Source organism: Diceros bicornis, chromosome 7, assembly GCF_020826845.1.
Source record: "Diceros bicornis minor isolate mBicDic1 chromosome 7, mDicBic1.mat.cur, whole genome shotgun sequence".
NCBI lineage: Eukaryota > Metazoa > Chordata > Mammalia > Perissodactyla > Rhinocerotidae > Diceros > Diceros bicornis.
In genome coordinates this window covers 67,801,141-67,825,126 of record NC_080746.1, presented here as the reverse complement: position 1 = coordinate 67,825,126, position 23,986 = coordinate 67,801,141, and positions in this window count along the sequence as shown.

Below are 23,986 nucleotides of genomic sequence, written 5' to 3'. Positions count from 1 at the left end.
AATGCCACATATAGGTGACATGGCTCTGGTTTTTGTGCCTACAGCATGTCTTCATTCATTCAGTCAGTCCACATCTACTGAGCACCAGCAATGTTCAAGGCCCTAGATACCTGTTAGCCTTTTCCTTGTGATGGCTGCTCTGGGCCCTCCTTGTCTGATGGGAGAAATGGAAACCTGTGGTCAGAACACAATGGCTGGGCTGAGACATGACAACTGCAAGTCTCAAGTGCAACGTGTGGGACCTGAACAAGTCACTCTCAATGTGCTCGTAACCAAAGGGTCTGGTTTGCCACACGACAGACTCCTCCCCGTGATGGGGCTGCATATCTCAGGGGAGCGAGGGGAGGAGTATCATTTAGGTGACCTGGGAGTACTTCTCCTTACCTTCTTCCAGCTTTTAGGGGCTGATTACCTGAGCCGATGCTCCAGCCAGTTAGAGTTAAATGACCCTGTATGTGGTGATGGCTCTAACTTGTACAACTGTCCAGTGGGTCACGGTTCTGCATGGTGGGTGTACAGCACCCAGCGCTTGGTTATGTGCTTCAGCGGGGGGTGCCGGTGGCCTCAGTCAGCCAAGACAGTGGAGGAGCAAGACCCTTTCCAGCAGACATTGCCGAGAAGGTGAATGTGAGTAATGTTTTATAAATCAGGGTGTCCTGGGACCATCAGTCCGTCTGCTCCTTCTAACAGCTAATTCTGCTGTGAATGTCTCACTCTCTACTGTGTTTTGTTTTATAATGTTCTGCAAATCCTCTTTGGAATGATGTGTGTTGTAGGAGAGCAGGCACGTTCGGTAGTTCAGTATTTCAAGGACACTGGAGTCAACTGCCTTTCTAGCTGTGGGTGGATCAAGTGCATTCGATTTGCTCAGCAAGCAGCCCTGTCTGCCTCGGCTTCTGCACCTGCTCTAATTCAGTGCTTCCCAGACTCGGAGGTTTCAGGGACTGGTAAATAAACAAGCAAGCAAATGAACTCAGTGAATTATAATGCGAGCGCCCTTGTAACCACCACCCAGGTCAAGAATAAAGCTTTACCAGCCTCTCTAGAACTCCTCCATGCTCCCCTGGCCCCATTCCAGTCCTAGCTGCCTTCCTCCTTCCACCTTCTTGATCTTTACAGGGATCACTTCCTTGAGTTTCTTTCATCACCCACGCGTGCATCCGTACACACTATAGTTTTTAGTCTGTTTTTTTTTCTCTTTAGCTTGATACAACTTGGAAGTCTTTTTAAATCTCTTCTAATCTAGAGGGTCCCCTCTATCCCTTTCTTTTTCTTACAGTTTATCTGTTGAAGAACCTGGGCTATTTGCTCAGTAACTTGCCGCTTCTGGATTTTGCTGATTTCACAGTGGTGGTACAGTTCAGTGTGCTCCTTTATCCTCTACGTTTCATGCAAATCAGCAGCTAGATCCAGAGACCTGATTTGCCTCAGGTTTGAACACTTTGAGGAGACTCAAGGTGGTGGTGTGCTCGTTTATCAGGAAGCATATCATGTCTATGTTCACTTTTTGATGTTAGCAGCCGTTGATGCTCCATGCCCACATCCTGTAAGTAATTCATTGGGAGGTTGCAAGATGGGGATATCCTAATCTATCATTTTGTTTTCATTTATTAGATGGAATAATTTTATAAGGAGATGTTTTCCCTTATCTATTTGATTTCTCAGTAGAGTTTGTATAGGAAAGGCAGAATAAGTGCTTAATTCTTTCCTTTTATTTACTCAACTTTTAAGATAATGAACTGGACTGGTTCCATGTTATCCTCAGAAGGTGGCTATTTTTAAAAAATATTATTATGAACTCATGGATTTAAATGTATTTGATGGGTTTCATTCCCTTGCAGTTATTATCTTTATTGTCCCATCTTGGCTGTTGGGAGCTTCAAGTTGGCTCCTGAGTTGTCTGACATGACCCTGGTGGTTGCTTTAAGGTATTTCAAGATATCCCAGGCTCACGTTGTACATTTGCTGCCCTAGACTTGGAATCAGCTATTTCTCTAAGAAGCCCTGGGTTTCACGTGTGTTTTACCCATCCCCAATATATAAAGGCAGCCCTGCCACCTCCTGCAGTTCAGGAACGGTTATCTGTGCCAAGATGGTTGCTCTTTCCTCTCTGCTGGTGTCCAAAGTACCCTGGTGGCAGCCGGAGATTGTGGTTCAATGCATTGGGACCTATAGAATGTAGTTCTGTACCCTCTCTGGGGCCAGTACTTCCACCCCTGCAGAACCCAGAGCAGCAGGAACAAGAAGCACAATGTCCCTCAGTGGGTCCTTGGAAGTGAAGGTAAGTATGGCCACTCCTGCTTCTGCCCCTGGGCTCCTGAACCCATGTATTCTTCCTTAGGGACACAGCACAACATACAAGTCTGATTTAATGCACATACTAGATCCTGAAGGATGGCACCTCATCCTTGCAGATTATTGCTTCAGATTATTGAAGCTAGTGCTTTGTTTGTGACTTCAATAGGCTATTTCAGTGTTCTTTGAGGTTGACAGCTTCAGGATGGTGCAGTATATGTATGATCAGTAGATCCTGATGTCATGGGCCCACTCCCTAACTTCCTCCATGTGAAGTGGGTATGCTAGCTGGATGCTATGCTGGATTGAATTCCATACCTGAGGATCAAGTACTCTCTAAGCTTCTGAATATTAGTGCTGGCTGAGGTTCTATGGGCAGAAAAGGCAAACCTATTCCCAGAATAGATCTCTATCCCTGTGAGGATGAACTGCTGGCCCTCCCAGGATGGAAGGGGCCTGATGTAGTTGATTTGCCAGGTGCCAAGAGGAGACCAAGTGGCTGGTTGGTCTCCTCAAGGAATAGTGCCATATCTAGGTTTCAGCATTGGTCTGTATTGCTGGCAGATTGGACATGCAGAGGCAGCAGTAGCTAGATTAGCTTTGGTATGTTGGAGTCCATGCTGTTGGGCCTATGCATGGTCTCCATCTCTGCCGCTGTGACCAACTCCATTCATGTGCCTATTGTGCCAGTTCCAGGATGGCCAATGACGAAGTGGCTGAATCATTTAATCCACTTAGTTGTTCAGTTTTCTGTTTTGGATGCTCTCTGGTGGGTGCTAATGTGTGATACAAAAACCTTCATACTTTATAGCTTCTCCTAAATGTCTACCCACGTGCCTCTACCCCAGATCTTCTTGTCCCCAATCTTCCAGACCTCTTCTTTCCAGTCTCCTGACTAGCCAGCTAGACTATTGGCCACTGCCCAGGAATATGCATATAGTCTCCTGCATATAGCTCTCCTTCCATAACCAGGTGCACCACTTGTGGCTCTGCTCGTTGGGAAGATTTTCTCTTGCTTCCCCTTGCTTCCTACTGTCTTTCAAGGCAAGCTCTGAATGTGACTGTCACGTAGCCACTGTCCATTTTTGGTTTCCACCCACCTACCAACCTGACCTATCAGCAAACCAAGCTGGTTATCATTTCCATCTTACAATGAATCTTTTGCTGGCTGCACCTGTCTTTGTGACTTGGCAGGTCTGACAGAACCCAGATGATAATGAGAGGTTCTTGATGTATTGTCAAGAATGATGCTCATGGTCAAGCATTTCATCTAAACCAGGGCCCAGTCACATGCCAGGAGCTGTTTCTCAAAAGGCATATAATTCTCTGTGCAGATGGCATGGGTTTGCTCCAGAATCCCAGGGACCCACTTTGTGATTCTGTCACTGGTGCTTGCAATGAGCCCTATATTGCATCTTTACCCATCGCTGACCCTTCCAACACTATAGAGTCTGCTGGATCATATGACCCAAATGACAGGCAGTTTGCTTAGCAGCTTGGACCTCTTGTAGAGCCCTCTTCTGCTCCAGGCCCTACTTAAAGCTGGCAACTTTCTGTGTCGCCAGAGATGAATTCCTAGAACCCAAAGAGGCCTTCCAGGTGCTTGCTTCCTTCTTTACGGTAGAGGATGCAAGAGGCATCGATTTGCCTTTTAATTTTAATGGGATATTCTGGCACACACGTGACCACTGGACACCAAAAACTTCACTGAGGTAGCAGGTCCCTGAGTCTTCATAGGGTTTATCACCCACCTTCTGGAGTACATGTGTCTTACCAACGTCTCCGATAAACTAGCCACCTCTTGCTTTTCCCAGTCAATCACCATGATGTAATTGATGTAATGGGTCTGTGTGATGTTCTGTGGGATGTCTGGATGGTCCAGATCTCTTTGGATGGTCCAGATCTCTTTGGACTATGTCGACTGAAGGCAAGAGAGTTAACATAGTTCTGGGGAAAAACTGTAAATGAATATTATTGTCTGTTCCACATGAGTGTGAACTATTTCTGATCCCTTTGTTCCATTGGAATAGAAAAGAACACATTCACCAACTCAATGGCTGCATACTAAGTATCTGAGGCCTGACTAGTTTGCTCTAGCAATGATATGCATTCAGCACAACAGTTACTTTTAGGACTACTACTTGGCTGAACTGTGGTAGCCTAGAGTCATTATCCAGGATCCATCTGGTTTTCCAGGCGCCAGACTGGCAAATAAATGGAAATATAATAGGGGCCATCATCCCTGCATCCTTTAGGTCTCTAATGGTGGCATTAATCTTTGCTAACCTCCTCCCCTACAAGTTGTGATATTGTTTTTTATTTAATATCTTGGCTAGGTGAGGGTGTGGAACAATTTCAGAGACTTCTGCTTGGTTTTTCTCACTATGATTGCTCTGATCTGCAGGCTAAGGACTCAATGTAGGGGTGACTCTAATTGCCAAGTATATCAGTTCCAATTATACACTTACGAATTGGGGAATGACCAGTTAGGTGGATCTGTGGACCTAGTGGACTGCAACTGGGCTTTAGCTAGGGCTCTACTTATTATATAGCCCTGGAAGTCCCCACTCTAAAAGGGGGAGACCACGATGACACTTCGGGTCTTTGTGTGTTAATGTCGGCTCAGACCCTGTGTCCAGTAGTCCTTGAAATGCCCGGGTATTCCCCTTTCCATAGTGTACAGTCAACTGGGTAAATGGCCATAGGTCATTCCTGGATTCCTGGAGGAATCTTTACCATATACTTGTCACTGGGTCTTGGAGACTGGCCTTAACTTCAGTCAGTGGGTTCTGAATCTAAATAGTGGCTCAGATCTGGGAACTGAGCAAGGGATCATCACTTCCTATTGAGGTGACTACGCTCTGCTCCTCCATTCTTGCCTTCTTCTGCTTGTAGATCTTAAGCAGCAACCTTGTTGGCTGTCTATTTTGCTCCTGGAGACACCATGTTCTATTAACCATTTTCACAACTTCCTACTGGTCAAGCTCCCTTGGCTGTCTTTTCCTACTTTGCAAGGCTTTAAAGTAGTTGTGACCTCCCGGCATCTGATGGTTAAGCTCTACAACTTGGCCTCTATTACTTCAAGGCCCCATCATTTCCATGGCTGTTTTTGAGCTAGCTCTGTGATTGCCTTTCAGTCAGCCCTGGCCAGCAGGAAAGCCATCACTGACTGTCTTTGTGGAGCTGGTATCCCCCCTCACCAGTGCATTCATGATGCCTTGGGCGAGAGTGTGTCCTCCAGGCCCTCCCATGGAACATAACAGTCTGGTGGGTCTTCTGACCTCAGGTAATATATCAACTATGGTCCCCACCGCGGGTTCTCTTGAAGGAGCTCTGAGTGGCACATCTCCATGGCCACCACCCCATTATAAACTAAATGCTCTACCTTATAACCTTCATTTACTGTTAGTTTTACAAGCGACTATATGTTTAATATTCCTCACTAAACCTTATGGTGATCTCTCTCCAGTCATTGTGTTGTCTGATGCTTATTCTTTAATAAATTCCTTAGGAAAGACTCATGGGAATATTATTCCCAGAGTTCTTACATGTTGATAACATGTGTGTCTGTTTTATTTGAAGGTCAGTTTTGCTGGACATAAAATCCTTGGCTCACATTTTCTCTCCTTGTATATCTTAAATACGTTACTCTGTTTCTGGCATGAGGTATTACTGTCAAAAAGTCCAATGATCATTTTATTTTATTTCTTTTTTAAGTCATATGCTTTTTTTGCCTAAGTGCTCAAAGGATTTTTTCTTTTTCTTTAAAGTTGAGTAATTTTACTAGAATATATCTTGGTGTTGGTTGTTCTGGCTCAGTAATCTCAAGTACATGGTGTGCTCTTTCAATGTGGGTGGCCTTGCATAGTTTTCCTTTCTACCCATCTTGGTAGAACCCGTAACATCCATCTGGGAGGGAATATAGGACTCTGGCCCAGGTCATGCTTTTTGTGGTTTGACTCCAACTTAAAGGTTTAGGCACCATTTTGGCACCTTCTTTGCTGATGGGATATTCCCTTAGCTCTGTCTGGGCCGGCTGCCTCACTGTGCACTGAGAGAAAGGTCTTGTTCATAGGTGTCCCAGTACATCAGTATAGTCCAGTCTTCTGGCCTGACCCTTAAAAATAACAGCGAGTGTTTTCATTCATGCTTCTGTTCATTTATCCAACAAATATTTGTTGAGTCCCAATTATGTGCCAGACACTGTTCTAGGCACTTAAGCAATGGTGAGCAAAAACTGTATAGTGAAGTCAATTCCTGGGACTTACTTCAAAATAATCCAAGGTAGAGGGAGTAGAGGGGAGTATAGGGGAAATAAGGTTGGCCATGAATTTCTAATTGTTGAACCCGGGTGAGGTACATGGAAGTTCATTATACTAATTTCTCTTCTTCTATATGTTTGAAATTTTCCATAATAAAAAGATTTTAAAATACGTATGGTTCTTGCCTTTGTGGAGTTTGCAGTCTAATGAAGAGATAGATATTAGTTTTTAAAAATCACACAATGTCAAGTTGCATCTGTGATAAGTTCTATGAAGACACACAATACTATGAGAGCCTACATGAGAGGATTTGGCCTAGGTAGGGTGGCCAGGAGGACTTCCCTGAGGTTGAATAGAAGTTAACTGGACAGATGGGGAGGGAGGAAGAACTTTCTAGGCAGAGGAAGCGACCTTATGCCTAGTGTCTGTGGTGGGAAGGAGCATAGAGCTCACAGGACCCAAAGGCTGATATGTGCAGCTGGAGGAGAGGATGATGGGGAGAGTGGTAGGAATGAGGCTGAGCGAGAGCTGGAGTCCAACCGTGCAGGGCCATGGAGAACACTTGAGGGAGTTTTATCTTTACCACTAGAGCCCCAAGAAGTCGTGCAAGGGTTTCCTGGAGGTGGGTGACATGTTCAGATTTGCATTTTGAGGAAGGGCTGTGAGCATCCTAATTAGTGACCACAGGGGAGATGAAAGCAGCTTGGACCAGGGGTGGTGGTGGAATTAGAGGGAAGGGAATGGATTCGTGTTGCATCAGAGGCAAGACTGACAGGACCTGGTGATGGATTGGATACGGGGTGAGGAAGAAGAGTTGTCAAGGATGTCTCCTAGGCCTTGCAGGAGACGGGGGGGAGCATAGTCTACACTTGAGTTCCCTGCACGGACTTGTGCTTTTAGCCGAGCTAAAACATGTGGGGTGGTGTGTATGTCCATGCTCACACTTACCTGTGGGACACCCTTGAGTTCTTTTGAACTTCCATTGCTCATACTAATTCTGGGGGAGGTGGGGCTGGCTGGGCACACATGATCCTTGGAACTTGAGGTTCCTTCCTGCCTTTCCCTGACCCAGTTCTTTCCTCTGGGGTAGGGCAGGCCCTACGCACTTCTGCCCTGGCCCTCAGGCTGGGGTCGCAGTGATGTCACCTTCCGAAAGAGGCTTATTATGGGGTATGACCTTGAACTCGAGCTGCACAGGCTGGACGATTGCAGCAACCTTGGAACTGCAGGATTAGTTGCTGAGAGCCTGGTTTTGATGGCTTGATTGCTGACCCCAGAGCTGGGCCTGGGGTATCCCTGAACCAAACTGTGTTTCACTTTCCACCTTGGTTCCAACTCTTGGTTCCTGATCTCCTGCCTGTCTTCGGTGAGTTCTGGCCTCTGTGGCAGGCAATACCGTCCCTAACCCTCTGAGTAGTCATGGACCAGGCAGCTCTTTGAATTCTTATGCTTCACTTTCCCAAGATGTTGCTGTTCTCAGTGATGTTACAACTGAGAACCAAAACAAAGAACACATTAGGGACAGGCCTTCTGATAAAGAAACCTTTCAACAAGATCTTGTAAGACTTTAGAAAAGCCTCTTTATTTCAGTTTTGGCATTTGGAGGCACATCTGGTAACAGCTGGAATTGTATGACCTCAGCCTACCACTGTAGCTCACCTGGTTGTGCAATTTGCTAAGCTTAACCCTCTACCATCATGAGACCATGTGGATTTGTACAACTTTATTGCAAAAAGCAATCAGAAAGTTGAATTAAAATTGAACTTGGTTTTTGGTGTTTGTTTGCAATAGATTTCAATTTATTGAATTCACGATTGTAGGTGATTCTCTTGGGTAGTTCTTTAAGTTCTTTATTTAGAATAAGGTTGCTGAACCCCAAAGGCAGGCATTAAACTGGGAAGCTGAGATGGCTATGTTTTAGTCTTAGAATGCTGTGGGAGCCAACACCCAGGTAGCGTGACTTCCTATTCCTCTGTGTCCTCTTATATGAAATGAGCACATTACCCTCATGCTATTGGTGTGTGCTGAAGACAACAGGACCTAGCAGATAAACGCTTTTCAAAAATAAGTCAGTAGCGGGGGCCGTCCTGGTGGCGCAAGGGGTTAAGTGCGCGCGCTCTGCTGCGGCGGCCCGGGGTTCACCAGTTCAGATCTCTGGCGCGCACTGACACACTGCTTGGCAAGCCATGCTGCGGCAGCGTCCCATATAAAGTGGAGGAAGATGGGCACGGATGTTAGCACAGGGCCAGTCTTCCTCAGCAAAAAAAGAGGAGGATTGGCAGATGTTAGCACAGGGCTGATCTTCCTCACACATAGAAAAAAAAGTCAGTAGTAATTAGGCAAGAAAATTAAATAAAAGGCATTCAAATTGGAAAAGAATAAGTAAAACTTTCTCTATTTGCAGATGACATGATCTTGTATATAGAAAATCCTAAGGAGTCTACTAAAGACTATTAGAACTAAAAAATGAGTTGATTTCAGGATACAAGATCAATACACAAAAATAAATTGCATTAGTATACAGGAGCAAAAAACAAACTGACAAAAAGTTTCATTTACAGTAGCATCAAAAAGAATAAAATATTTGGGAATATTTAAAAAAAGAAGTGTAGAACGTATACTCTGAAAACTACCAAACACCACTGAAGAAAATTAAAGACCTACATAAATACAAGGGCATCCATATTTATGGATCAGAAGACTTAATATTGGTAAGATGGCAATACTCCCTAAACTGATTTGTAGTTCAATGTAATCTCTATCAAAATTCCATCTGACCTCACAGAAATTGATAAACTGATCTTAAAATTCATATGGAAATTCAAGGGATTCAGAGTAGCCAAAACAAATTTGAAAATGAAAAACGAAGCTAGAGGACTCCTACTTCCCAATTTCAAAACTTACTACAAAGCTACAGTAATCAAGACAGTGTGGTATTGGCATAAGGATAGACATATAAATCAGTGGGATAGAATTGAGTCCAGAAATAAATTCTCACATTTACAGTCAATGGATTTTTGACAAGAGTGCGCAGATAATTCAATCTGGAAAGAATAGTCTTTTTCAACAATTGGTGCTAGGACAACTGGATAGCCATGTGCAAAAGAATAAAGATGGACTCCTATCTCACACCACGTATAAAAATGAACTCAAAATGGGTTTCAGGACAGGCGATGCTCGTGTGTGGTTTCTTAGCTGGCTTCTTTCTTCTCTCTAAGGTTTTAATTAAGTGGGCGTTGAGCACAAGTTCCATGCAGGCACCTGTGCTGGCTGTGATGAGAACAGAGATAAATCATCTCGGGGCCCTCCTCGAGGCAGCCTTCCTGGAGGCAGCCTCCCACACATGACCATTGATGTCTTGGTCAAGGGCAGAGTCTATGGACGTAGTGACAATAATGATGATGATGATGATGATCACTGACATTGTGGAGTACTAACTCTGAGCCAAGCACTGTTCCAACTACTTTACAAGTATTACTCATATGATTCTTACGAATATTATTATCCCCATTTCACAGATAAGGAAACTGAGGCACAGAGGAGTGAACTAACTTGCCACATAGCTGATAAATCATAGAGCTGGTGAGAGAAAGGACTCTCAGGGAAGGCTTCCAGGGGAAGAGGCTGCACCCATTCTAGACCTGGACAGACGATGTCAATAGAGAGGACAGGGTAGGGCATCATGGTCAGCTGGGGCAAGGTCCTCCCCTTGTTTGCACGGGCTACACGTCTTGTCGGAGTCCTGTTGCTGACCTGCCCACACTGGCTCAGCAGCCCCATGGAACTCTGGGCCTGCGTTGGCCTCCACACCCCACACTGCCCTAATGAGCATCTCCTCAGCCTGACATGGAGCAGGAGCTTGTGGAAGCTTGCTGGAGTCATGGGACTTGACATTTGCTCATGCACTGAACTCCAGATTTCCATGGTGCTTCTCTCACTGAAAATAATTTAATTACAAAAGCAACACATAGTCATAGAAAACGCACAGTCGTTACACATGTGATGGGAAGACCAACAGAACCACTCCAGCTGCTTGTTCAAGTTGGAGGAGATGCCTCCTAAAAGGGTTCTTGATGGTCTTTGCATGTGCAAGTTGAAGGTTTTCCTGCTGGAAAAAGCAGTTTCCATGAGGGAGGCCTCGTACTCTGCATAAGAAAATGAAGGACTTGAAGGATTTGGCTGTTTGGTGGCAGGTAAGGACACAGAGTGGGGCCCGGAGGCAGAAGTGAGGACCAGAGAGGGACTCAGCCACCTGGTGAGAGGCGAGAGTTGGATAAGAATGTCCAGTGAGAATCCCGCCAAAGCAGGGTCAGCCAGGATGAGCTGGAACAGGATGCTCCTGCCGATTTTAAGTTGTCTACAGTGCCGCGTAGAGCTGTAGCCCCCTCAGCAGTGCCTTGTGTAAGATATTCTTTGAGGAAATCAAAGAAAGGGGACAGTGTTCCATATCTGCATTAACTAGGGACAGAGAGAAGGGAACAGCTGCAGAAAGTGGGATGCCAGGGAAATTGAGAGCGACAGGAAGAAGAAATGGAAGTAACACATGAGAACTAAGCACCTGGAAATTCGCACCAGTGTTGGGGGAGGGCATTGGAATTTGCACAGTATATAGGATGAAGATTTCAGCCATTTTTATTTCAAGTGTGATCTTGTGAGGCTGGAAGACTTGGGGATACAGAGATGGCAGATATCTGGGCTATAAGCATAAACAAATAGAAGAAAATAAAAGTCCCTCCACGTCCCACCATGTAAAGAGAGTAACCCCAACATTTTGGTGTTTATAGCTTCAAACTTTTGTCTATGCACATATGTACTTCTATGTCTGATTTTTAAAGTTATAGTTAATGGGCACATCATTTTGTAGTCTGCTTTTCCCACTTAACATGGTATTATGAGCATCCTTCTATTTCAATAAATATTCATCTTGGCATCATTTCTAGGGGCGGTGTAGTATCATTCATGGAGATACCATAGCTGACCCACCTGAGCACACAGCCAAGGCTTAATGTTTTGGTTTTAGCTGTGTTTTTTGAAAGTTAGACATGCTCGTAGTTTAAAGACTCAAATAATTCTATAAAACTTGCTCTGAATAGCAGCAATCCCTTACCTGCTTTCCCTCTTTGCCTGGGAGCAGAGCAACCATTTTTACCTCCTTTTTAGTTATTTTGGTATTTATCCCTGCATCTAACTAGCTGTGTAATAACTGGCTAGAATTGCTGCTTGCTGATTTTTCATCTCACATATTATTTCTTGATTTCTTGCTGTGGAAATTGAGAGTTTATCTCACCTTCTTCCTACACTGCCAGGACACATATTGATCTTCCCATTTTCCTATCCTGATCAAATGATATGGTACTTTTGGTTAGATCAATATGTAGAGTTAATGTTAGTATGGTTATGTTAATACTGTTGATAGCTGCGTGGTGCCGTAAATATGATGAATTGTTCTTTCCTCCACAAATTTTCTTTTCTCTGGAGTTGTTTTGTGTTGCAGGTTGGAGTTTCCAGAAAGCAAACTCTGAGATGGAATTTAGTGTACAGGGTGTTTCTTAGGGAGCACCCTTAGGATCAACACCTGTGGGTAGAGGGGCAGAAGACAGGATTGGGGACTGGGGAGAGGGAAAAGTCAGGCTGCCATGCAGGCCGAGCACAGCTTGACTGACGCCAAGGGAGCTCTGGGGATGGAGTAGCCCTTCAGAGTAGTCCCTTGGGAGTTTGTTTAATTTCCTCACATTAATCACGAATTTGATCCCAAGCCCTTGACCAGTTGTCAGAATCTCCACTCAATACTTTAGTTTGCATCAGACATTCTATGCATTCCTATGTTTTTAAAGAAGTCTCTCCTGGACCCTCAGATATGTTCCAGGCTGGATGGTGGCTGCCTGGGGCCCGCTGTCCTCCTCAGCTCTCCTTTCACTGTCCTTCTGGACTCCAGGGCATCCCATTACGTGGAGATTCTGGTCACCGTACTCGCCTGTATTGTATATTCTGTTTTCCTGGATTCCACACCTTCCTCTCTCTTCATTTATTCTCTTGTCTTAGCGGAGCATATCTTCCAGTAACATCCCTAGAAAGTAATGGGATGTAAGTTTTTTGAGATTTTACATACATATTAAAGGTTGTTATTCTGTCCTTATAGATTCCTAGTTTGGAAAAATATAGACTTCTAGCTTGGAAATATTTTTTCTCAATTTTTTTAAAAATTTTATTTATTTATTTATTTATTCCCCCAAAGCCCCAGTAGACAGTTGTATGTCATAGCTGCACATCCTTCTAGTTGCTGTATGTGGGATGCGGCCTCAGCATGGTGGGAGAAGCGGTGCGTCGGTGCGCGCCCGGGATCCGAACCCAGGCTGCCAGCAGCGGAGCGCGCGCACTTAACTGCCAAGCCACAGGGCCGGCCCCTTTTTCTCAATTTTAAATGCATTGCCTCATGCCTTCTAGCTTCTGGTGTCGCTACTGAGAAGTCCAAAGCTGCTCTGATGTCTGACCCTTTGTAGGAGACCTGTTTTTTCCTTCTGGAAGCTCGTAAGATCTTTTTGTTTCTGATGATGAAATTTGCCTAAGTGTGTGTGTATTTTCCTCCATTGTAGGCACTTGATGGACCCTTTCAATTCATTTGGAAATTCATGGGCTTCAGTTCTGGGAAATTTTCTTAAATTATCCCTTGGATGTTTTCCTCCTCTTTTTCTTCTCTGTTTTATCTTTCTGGAGTGTCTGCTGTTGAGATACCGTATGTTCTGTATCTCATCTTCCCACTTACTCATTTAGCCATATTTTTGTTATTGTTTTTGGAAGATGTCCTTAGTTTTATCATCCAGCATTTTTCTAGTAAGTTTTTAAAATGAAACATAACACACAAACCACAAAGTGCACAAATCACAAGTGTGCATACAGCTCAGTGAATTATCACAAACTGAAAACACTTGCATAATTCCCACCCAGGCCAAGAAATAGAGCATCACTAGCACCCTGCAACCCTCTCATGCCCCTGCCCCCCACATACATATATGACACAACAGAACACACAGAGCTAGACAAAGAAGAAGAAATGGATGTAGGAGTGGTTGAAGAAGAACCAGAAACAGCAAAGAAATCTACAGCTGAAAAAGATCAATTGTAAATTATACTATCACCATTTGGATCCGGTGTGGAGAGGGAATGTGACATTTAAGTTGTCTTTTGGGAGAGACTTGCCCTTGGACCAATGACTATGGCCAAGAAGATGGAATGTGCTCATTTATCTAAACCAATTAGGGCGCACTCCTGGAGATGGAATTGGGTCAGTTTTCCAAAACACCGTGGGCTGCTTAGGGGAGAGGTGGATACCTAAATGAAATGAATGAATGAAATTCTGTGCATTGTTAGGAGGAGATAAGGGGTGATGGATGCTTAGGAGGCAAATGAAACATGTCTGCTGCATTCTCCAGTGAGCACAGTAAGCTTAAGCCTTGACTACTTTTGGAGCCCCTGCAGCACAAACACGTGTTGGCAGAAGTTGCTGCAATTTCCCAGGAACTAAATAACTCTTTCTGTGATGGTTTGTTTGTTTGGTAGTCAGCACTGACTTCCAAGTCCTTCTAGTATGCCTTTCTGCACTGTGTAGCTTGACAAGCTAAAAAAATTGCATAAACAGCATTTTCAGGCTCCCTTGCAGCTAGGCTCCCGGATGTGACTTACATTGTGCCAGTAAAATGTACTCATGTGGGATTTGAAAAGTAGGAGTGAGGAAGAGGCTATTTTCCAACTGCTTTTGGCTTTGTCTGTTTTCGGTCATAAGCAAGGCTGTGGAGATAAGTCTATTAACCAGTTGATAGGGGTCGAGAAGCAGTTGCTGTTATGGCAAATTCCTCATGTTGATTCTTCAGAGGTTAAGTAACTTGTCCAAGTGACATAGACAATAAGTGACAGAGTTCAAGTTCAGATGTCTGAATTCACAGCTACTCAGAGAGTTCTTGAGGTTTGCCCTCGTTGTGCAGAAGTAGTGGCTTCCCTGGAGGGTTAGGTCTGGTGTGTTCTGGGAAGGTGCCTTCAGGAAGGAGGCCCAGCCTAGAGCTTACCCCTCTAGCTCTTCCAAACATCTTGTAAGCTCCCAGTTTTCTCTACTATACACTTTTAGAGCCATTTCAGTTTCCTGCACTGGAACCTTCTCACTAGGATGATAAGGGAAACACCCTTCTGGGTTCTGGACAGAGCTAGCTTATCTCCAAAAATTCCAGGTTTCCTAATTACAATCACACTGCGGGTATGGATTAATAGCCAGGTTTCTCGCAACAAGCATGGGCAATTCCCCGTGCTTTGGCACAGCCGTGGAAGAGCCCAAATAGAGGAAGTCAGGACATATGGCACCAGCCAGACTTGGCTTCCACGGGTCCTGCCCCCACCGGGTGGGGGGCTGCCTCTTTTACTGCGTGCCCACTCTGCGCCAGAGCCTGAGCTCAGCACTTCACAAACATCTCGCCCGCAACTCACTACAACCCTGCAAAGCAGGTGTGATTACCCTCAGTTTACATACGGGGAAGCTGAACTCTGAGAGGTTAACGTGACCTGACCGAGATCCCACAGGTAACGAATGACAGGAGCAGAGTTAACATTCAAGTCTGTCTGCACACTCAGCCTATACTCATTTACATTAGAAAAATCTCTTCTCTTTTTTCAATTGTAAAAGTAATACATGTTCATTGTAGAAACTTTGTCATCGCCCCTTTGGTGTCATGGCAGCAAGATGGAAGCAAAGGCTACTTTTATGTATTTACATGTATTTGCGTATTTACGTAATTATAAAGTCCCTGCTTCTTCTATCACATATGCTGCCCAGTTTTTGAGGTAAGATCTGTGAACTCTATTTTCTTTCTCTCTTTCTTTTCTTTTTTTCTCTTTGAACTCTGGCATGAACAATATTTCAGAAATTAGAAATAATTGATAAACTGGCTTGTGTTGACCTGTTAATAAATGAAAGGGCATTGCTAGTTACCTGCAATAAAACTGCAGCATGGATCAACAGATAATTGCAAGGAATCACAGGTCACAACTTAACTTATTATCTTATTAGTAGGCTCTACGAGCTAATTCAAAAGGATTACAGCATCTCTAATATCAGTAATCTTATATGATGATTTTAATGAGTGACCAAAGCGTGTGTGTGTACTTTAATTGCCCATTCTCTTCCCACAGGCTTTAGGCAATAGTTACCAATGTTGCCACAAGAATCTAAAAGATGTTATCTGTTGCCTGTTTAGCCTAAGTTGGTCCAGGACAATAACTCACCATAATCAGGTGTCAACAATTCTAAGGCAGCAGGAGAAATTCAGCTATACTCTGTGGCTGACAATGAACTATGAACAAACATCACACTGAAAATTCCCATGATTTTTGAAAATGGTTGAGATCTAGACTTCATTCAATTTTAAGTAATTTGGTGGTCATGACAAAAACACCTCCATTCTAGTTCTCCTCCTCCTCTTCCTTCTTCTGACTATAGGCAATATAGTCACATAGTTCAACGACTAAAAAGTATACAGAGATAATCACTGAAAACCTCCCTCCCATCCTTGACCCCCACCTACCCAGCCGCCTTCTTAATTTATCTGTCTTTCTAGAGATTCTTTATGTATATACAAGCAAATACAAAGATAGACTCTTGTTTTTCTTTCGTCTTTACGCAAAATGTGGTAAAATATACACATTGTTCTGCACTTTTTTTTTTTCATTTAAAAGTGTATCTTGGAGATCTTCCTGTATTAGAACATATAGAGCTTCCCCATTCCATTTTCCAGCTGCGTAATGTTCCATTTTATAGATGTGACATAATTTTTATATGTCACACAATAATTTATGTTTTCCAGCCCCCCATTGATGGCCATTAGAGTTGTTTCTAATCTTTTGCTACTACAAACAATGCTGTGATGAATAGCTTTGTACATATGTCATTTTGCACATGTGAGAGTCAATCTGTATTAAATATGTATTTATTTAATTTAAATAGATATTTTAAGATTACTTTTTGTAGAACTTATGTCAATATACACTCCCATCATTAACGTTTGAAACGCCTGTTTCCCTAGCCTTGCCATGAGAATTGTGTTATCAAACTTTGGATTTTTTGTTTGTTTCATGTGTTTAAGTTTCATTTATATTTATTTTAATTCATATCCTTTGCCCATTTTCTATTGGGTTACTGGTCTTTACTTATTGACATCTAGTGGCTCTTTACATATGAGGGAGATTACTCCTTTGTCTGTGATCTAACATGAAAATACTTTTTCCAGTTTATTATTTATTCTTTGACTTTATAATATTTTTTAAACATCAGTGGGGTTTTTTTTGGTATTGTTGAAGTTATTAATCTTTTATGGCTTCTGGATTTTGGATGATAGACTTTCCACACTATAAGATGAAAGATATTTTCCCATTTTTCATTTAGCATTTTTGAGGTTTTCTAAAAAGTTAAATCGGCTATCCATTTGAAGTTAACGCAATGAGACATGAGGAATGAATTCAACTTCATTTTTATCTAGGTGGCTACTCATTTGTCTCAATACCGTTAATTTAGTGGTCTATATTTTCTCCAATTACTTGAGATGTCAGCTTTATTATATTGTTTCTAAGTATGTTTTTGTGGCTATTTCTGGATATTTGCCAACTGTCTAGGTATATGCCAGCATTACACTGTTCTGATTACTGAGGCTTCATAATATCTATTAAAATCTAGAATGCTGACCAACCTCCCCTGCCACTGCTCTTTGTTTTCACACTATTCTTACTCCTTTCTTTTTCTACATAAACTTTGGAATCAATTTACCTAGTAAAACAAAAGCCTGTTGGATCACATTAAAATTTTAAATTAAGCTATGGAGAATGGACATCTTTATGACGTTGAGTATTCCTTCCCAAGGGCATATTATATTTCTACTCATTCAAGTGTTATTTTGGGTAGTGTTTAGTAATGTTGAAATTTTTTCTTGGGCCAGCCCCATGGCCTAGTGGTTAAGTTCAGCACACTCCACTTTGGCAGCCTGGTTCGGTTCTCAGGCGCGGACCTACACCACTTGTCAGTGGCCATGCTGTGGTGATGACCCACATACAAAACAGAGGAGGATTGGCACGGATGTTAGCTCAGGGCAATCTTCCTCAAGGAAAAAGAGAAAGATTGGCAACAGATGTTAGCTCAGGGTGAATCTTCCTCAGCAAAAAAAATAAAAAAAAATTTTTTTTCTTCACATAGGCCTTGAATATTTCTTACTATGTTTATTCCCAGGCATTTAATTTTTTTGTTATTGCTATCATAAATAGAGTCTTTTCTTCCATCACATCATTTATATTGAGAAAACTTGACTTCTGTATACTAATTTTGTTCCCTACCAGTTTGCTGTACTTTCTTATTGCTTGCAGTAGTTTTTCAGTTGATTTTCTTGGTTTTCCAGATATACAATTAAATCACCTACAATATTTCTTCTCTTCCTACTTTTATACCTCCAATTTATTTTTTTCTAGTCAATTTGACTAATATCTCCTGTAAAGTGTTAAATAACATTGAAGTGGTCTCCTTAGTCTTGTTTCAGAGTTTAATGGAAATGCTTCTAATGTTTCCCCATCAAGTTTGATGTTGGCTTTTGGATTGAGATGGATTTTTTTCATATTAAAGAAGAATTTATCCCTGTTTTATAGAATGTTTTTTTCAAGAATGCTTGTTGTTTAAAATACCCTTTAGCATCTATGGAGGTAATCATGTGATTTTCCTTCTCAAATCTACTTGTTATAGTTAATTATGTAAGCAGATTTCATAATATTATAACATCCTTGCCTTCTGAAATATATCCCACTTAGTTATGATGCTGAATTCTGGCTGCTAATTTTTTTAATTAAGGTTTTTTATTGATAGTCTTAAGTGATATTGATCTATAGTTTGCTTTTTTGTGTACAATATTATCAAGTTTTGGTATTAATGGTACACTTTCTTTATAGAAAGAATTTGAACATTTTTTCTATGCTCTGGAACAATTAAAAAACATTGGAATTATCTGCTCTTTAAAAGTTTGTTAGGATTTTTCCTGTGAAATTATCTGGGCCTGCTGCTTTTTCAGCAGCAGGTAGGGTAGCTCTTTGATAACCTTCTCTATTTCTTCCATACAAATTGGACTCCATCATTTCTCTCTCTTCTGAGGCCAATTTTGTGTGCATGGCTCTTCTGCTATTTGGAAACCTTGGATTTTTCTGTTTGTAGTTGCCTTTATAATTATAACTTCCCTTGATGTCCTTCACCCTCCATTTCTTTAGACGGTATCTATGACTTTCTTACTGTGAGAATAATAAAACTAGCTCATATCCTAATACAGGGCCAGACTGGCAGCTGAGGCAGAAGAAAGGAGAGTCTCTGCATGGGGGGCAGTTTTGAAACCCATAGTGGCCCAGCCATCCCCAGAGCCTATTCCTGTGCTGTCTGCACAGATATTAACTCTGGCCTGAGCACTGGGACAGGAATCGCTGACCCTCAGGCAGTAAACTGTTTCAGTAAATTCTTACAAAATAAAGCAAACACATGCACGTTGCAATCAAGCATAGCAGGGAGTTAGAACTCTTTGACAAGTTTAGAATCTCTGGTTTTTAAAACTGCTCCAACATTGCAAAGAAAGCATCCACAGGCTTAGAAATAGACACCAAATATAAAAATCATTCCGTTAGGAGGAAAATAACACCATTTTTTAATGAGGCTTTGGATTAAACAATATTAACAAGGAAGACAATTTTAAAATTAGTTCTTCCTTGTAATTGTAGATACAGTGATGAATACATAAGTGGGTGTTTTGAATTACATACAAATCATGAAGCCACTTTTGGTTTCTTGTGTGACCTCCACAAATTATAGGAAATGTCAAAGAAAACACTGAAATGACAATTGTGTAAATTTACGTTAATTAATTAATTAATTAATTTTTATTTTTTATTTTTGGCTGAGGAAGATTTGCCCTGAGCTAATATCTGTGCCAATCTTCTCTATTTTGTATGTGGGTTGCCACCACAGCATGGCCACTGAGTGGTGTAGGTCCATGCCTGGGAACTGAAACCTGGGCCACCAAAGTGGAGCATGCTGAACTTAACCACTAGGCCACGAGGCCAGCCCTTTACATTTTAATTTAAATTCAGACTTACCCAGGGCTGGCCCCGTGGCTTAGTGGTTAAGTGCGCGCACTCTGCTACTGGTGGCCGGGGTTCGGATCCCGGGCACGCACCGATGCACCGCTTCTCCGGCCATGCTGAGGCCGCGTCCCACATACAGCAACTAGAAGGATGTGCAGCTATGACATACGACTATCTACTGGGGCTTTGGGGAGAAAAAATAAAAAATAATATATTCAAACTTACCCAAAAGTTATTTGTATAAAGAATTAAATCTTTTTGGAAAAATTGTTCCACAAGAATTTTCAGCTCTAGATGTACTAAAATTTGTATTTCAAAATAATTTATCAAAAATTTATTCCCATGTATTACAGCCTATAAAATACTCTAACAAATCCAATAACAGCTGCATCAGCGGAAAGATCATTCTCAAAATTAAAAATTATCAAAAATTATCTGTGACCTTTCACTTGCCAAGAGCAATTGATGTTCCTTCAACTATATTGATTGAAAATGAAGATCCTAAAAGCATAAATTTGATGACCTAATAAACGAATTTGCAGAAAAATGAGCCAGGAAACAATCTTATGGTCAATCAAGATATCACATTAATAAAGCATTATTATTTATTGCATTATATAAAATTACGACACTAAAATATTATCTTTTTGCAGTTTGTAAGTTTATGTTATTACTCATACATCATTACCCCTATTATGTCTTATAAGTACTAAAATATTTATAAAGGAAAAACTATTTTTAGTACCTTTGTTGGAAATTTTCCCTTGCATTTTGAATTTTGCACTGGGCCCTGCTAATTACATAGCTGGTCGTATCCATGAGGTCGGCCTATGGTACAGGTAATGCAGGTGGGGTAGCACCCAAAGGTTTTTAAACAAGAATTGTCATATTTATATTGTGGAAGAGATGTTGAGGATGAATATTCATTATGTCTCTTTTCCGCTGGACTGTAAGCTCTTTGATGGCAGGGTTTGCCTCTAATTCATCTTTGTATCTCTGATAGTACCTAGCACAGTGCCTGGCACACGCATGGGCTGTATGGAGCAGGGGTTGAGAGGGAGGATCTGATGCCAGACATCTTGGCATTGAGTCCTTGTCTGCCATCTCCTAGCAAGTTACTTAACTTCTCTTCACTTCAGTTTCTACATCTGTGAAATAAGGATAATGATGATACCTGCTTCACAGATTTTCTATGAGGATTAAATGAGCTACTGCATGTGAAGTACCTAGAATAGTATCTGACACTTAGTATTCACTCAAATGTTAACTATTATCATTTTTAAGTAAATATTTATTGGAAGGATTTTTAACCCTCTGTAAGTAAAACAATGTTGGTGCAATTTTTAGAACCATTGAAGAAATAAATGGAGTCCTGGCATTTATATCAAGATACATAAACTTTGTGAATAAAATAATCATTTATTATTTAGGCTCCTGAGAGGATTCAACCCTACTCAACTATCTTTCTCCCACTTCACTCAGAGAATGCAACCAAAGTTTCCTAATGGAGGATTGTGTGGAACTGAATAGGAATATTTTTGGCTGTAAACAACAGAATACCCAATTCAAAAAACCACAATGAGATATCACAACATCCATTAGGATGGCTTTACTATTAAAAAAAACAAAAAACTATAACAACCCAAAGCAGAAAATAAGTGTTGATGAGGATGTTGAGAATTTGGAACACTTGTGAGTTGCTGATGAGAATGTAAAATGGTGCAGCTGCTATGGTAAACAGTATTGCAGTTCCTCAAAAAATTAAAAATAGAATTACCATATGTTCCAGCAAGTCTACTTCTGGGTATATACTCAAAAGAATTGAAAGTAGGACACAAAAAAATATTTTTACATCCATAATCAGCCAAAAGGTGAAAGCAACCCAAGCGTCCATTGACAGAGAAATGGATGAACAATACATTACATATATACATATACAATGGAATATTATTCAGCCTTAAAAAGGAAGGAAATTCTGATACGCACTACAATATGGATGAACTTTGAAGACATTATGCTACGTGAAATATATATGTATGCTTCCATTCAAATGACGTACTTAGAGTAGTCAGATTCATAGAAACAGAAAGTAGAATGGTGGCTGCCAGGAGTTGGGGTGGGGTGGAGAATGGGCAATTATTGTTTAATGGCTACAGAGTTTCAGTTTTGCAAGATGAAAAAGTTCTGGAGATAGATGGTGGTGATGGTTGCACAACAATGTGAATGTACTTAATGCCACTAAACTGTACATTTAAAAATGGTTAAAATAGTAATTTTTATGTTACATATATTATACTACAATTTAAAAGTAAAATTAAAAAATAAATTTTAAAAAACCAATTCAAACAATAAGGAAATGTGCTGGCACATATAATTGGAGGTCCTGATGCGGGGAGGGCCTTTGGGTTGGCTTCTCAGTGTTTCTCTTGGCTTACTCTCTTCTAGTTGGTATCAAGATCATGGTTTCCCATTCACCACAACCACATCACAAGAAGGAAAAAGAACCCTTCCATTCCAGCCTTTCAAGCAAAGTGCGTGAAGTTCACTCTGAATGAAGCGTTGTCACATGCTTATCCCTGAACCGATGACTGTTGCAAGGGGAATGTAAGGAAAGATACTGACTGTCTTAAGCCAACTCCAGAGCCTGGAGTTAAGGGTGGAGCAGCTTCCCTCCTAGGAAGTGTGCTGCCTGGGGGTGGGATGAACATCCTTTGGGAAGGAGGAAGGGGCAGATAGGAATGGTAAGCAACCATAAAAATTTACTACTTCATATCCAGGTAAGACATGATGAAAAAATTTTCCAGGAGATGTGAAAGCCATCCATGGAGGAGAAATTAATGTGTGTGCAAGAGCAGATGGGTTTTCCTTTCTGCATCAGTTCTTAGGACCTGCTAATCTGCAGACTCTAGTACTTCTGCGCAGACCTCATTGCTTTTAGGGGAAAGGTAAAATGGGATCAGATCATAAAGGTCTTTGGCAGTTCTTGTTTCAACTTATTTATTGAGGTAAAACACATACAATAAAGTGCATAAAGTGCATTAAGCTTAAGCCAACATCTCAACAAATTTTTACATATGTATACATCCATATAATCACCACCCAGATCAAGATCTAGAACATTTCCAACATTCCAGAAGGTTCCTTCATGCTCCTTTCAGTCAATACCCATCCCCAGAGGGAACTACTATTCTGGCCTCTATTGCTATTAATTAGTTCTGCCTGTTCTTAAACTTCATAGAAGTGGAATTATACAAAAGGTACACTTTTGTATCTGGCTTCTTTCAATCATGAGATGCCTCCATGTTGTTGCATGTATCAGAGTTTGTACGTTTTATTCCACCATAGTATTCCATTGAGTGAACACTCCACAATTTGTTTACGCATTTTCTAGTTGATGGACATTTTGGTTATTTCCATTTTTGTGCTAGTGTAAATACAGCTATAATGAACATTCTTGTCCATGTCTTTTGGTGAACATACACACTCATTTCTTTTGGGTACATACCTAGAAATGGGTAGACACGTTTTGCTTTAGTAGATAGTGCTCAACAGTTCTCCAGAGCGGTTGTATCAAGGGAGTTTTGACTTTAGCCTGAGGAAGACTGGGAATGGTATGATGAAATTTATTTTACTCTGGCAGCCACTGTGGAAGATAAACTAAAGAGGGGTGAGATTCCAGACAGGGAGACCAGTAAGGAACCACAGTCTAGGAGCATAGCCCGGGTGAGGGAAGATGCGGCCCTGAGCTCAGGCAACTTTCATGGAGGAAGAGAATGGTTTTGAGAGATGGTAAGAAGGTAGAGTTGACATGATTGTTTGGATGCAGTGGGAAGACAGAGAATGGAGTCCAGGATGACTGCCAATTCTCCGAGTTGGTGTTGGCAGAATGGTGGTGCCCTTCTCTAAGTGAGGGAGCAGTTGGGAAGGAACAGGTTTGAGGAAGAAGATGAGCTCCGTTCTGAACATCTTGAATCTGAGGGAGCTGTGGGAGATCAAGGTGGAGGTATCCAGTAGGCAATTGGATACATGAGACTGAAGCTAAGGGGAGAAATCCAAACTGGAGATTTCTATTAGCCAAAAAAAAGGAGGCAAGGAAATGAATGCACCATCAGGGAGAGAGTGTAGAGACACGATCCCAAGAATATGATGAAGAAGGTATTTCCTGAAAGGTAGGGGGAAATCCAGGAGCTTGCCTGCTGTAATGAAAACCCAGCGGAGGGAGAGTTTCCAAAAGGAATTCCAAAGATTGCTGAGGAGTCAAAAAAGATGGGCGTTGAAAAGTGTCCGGTGAA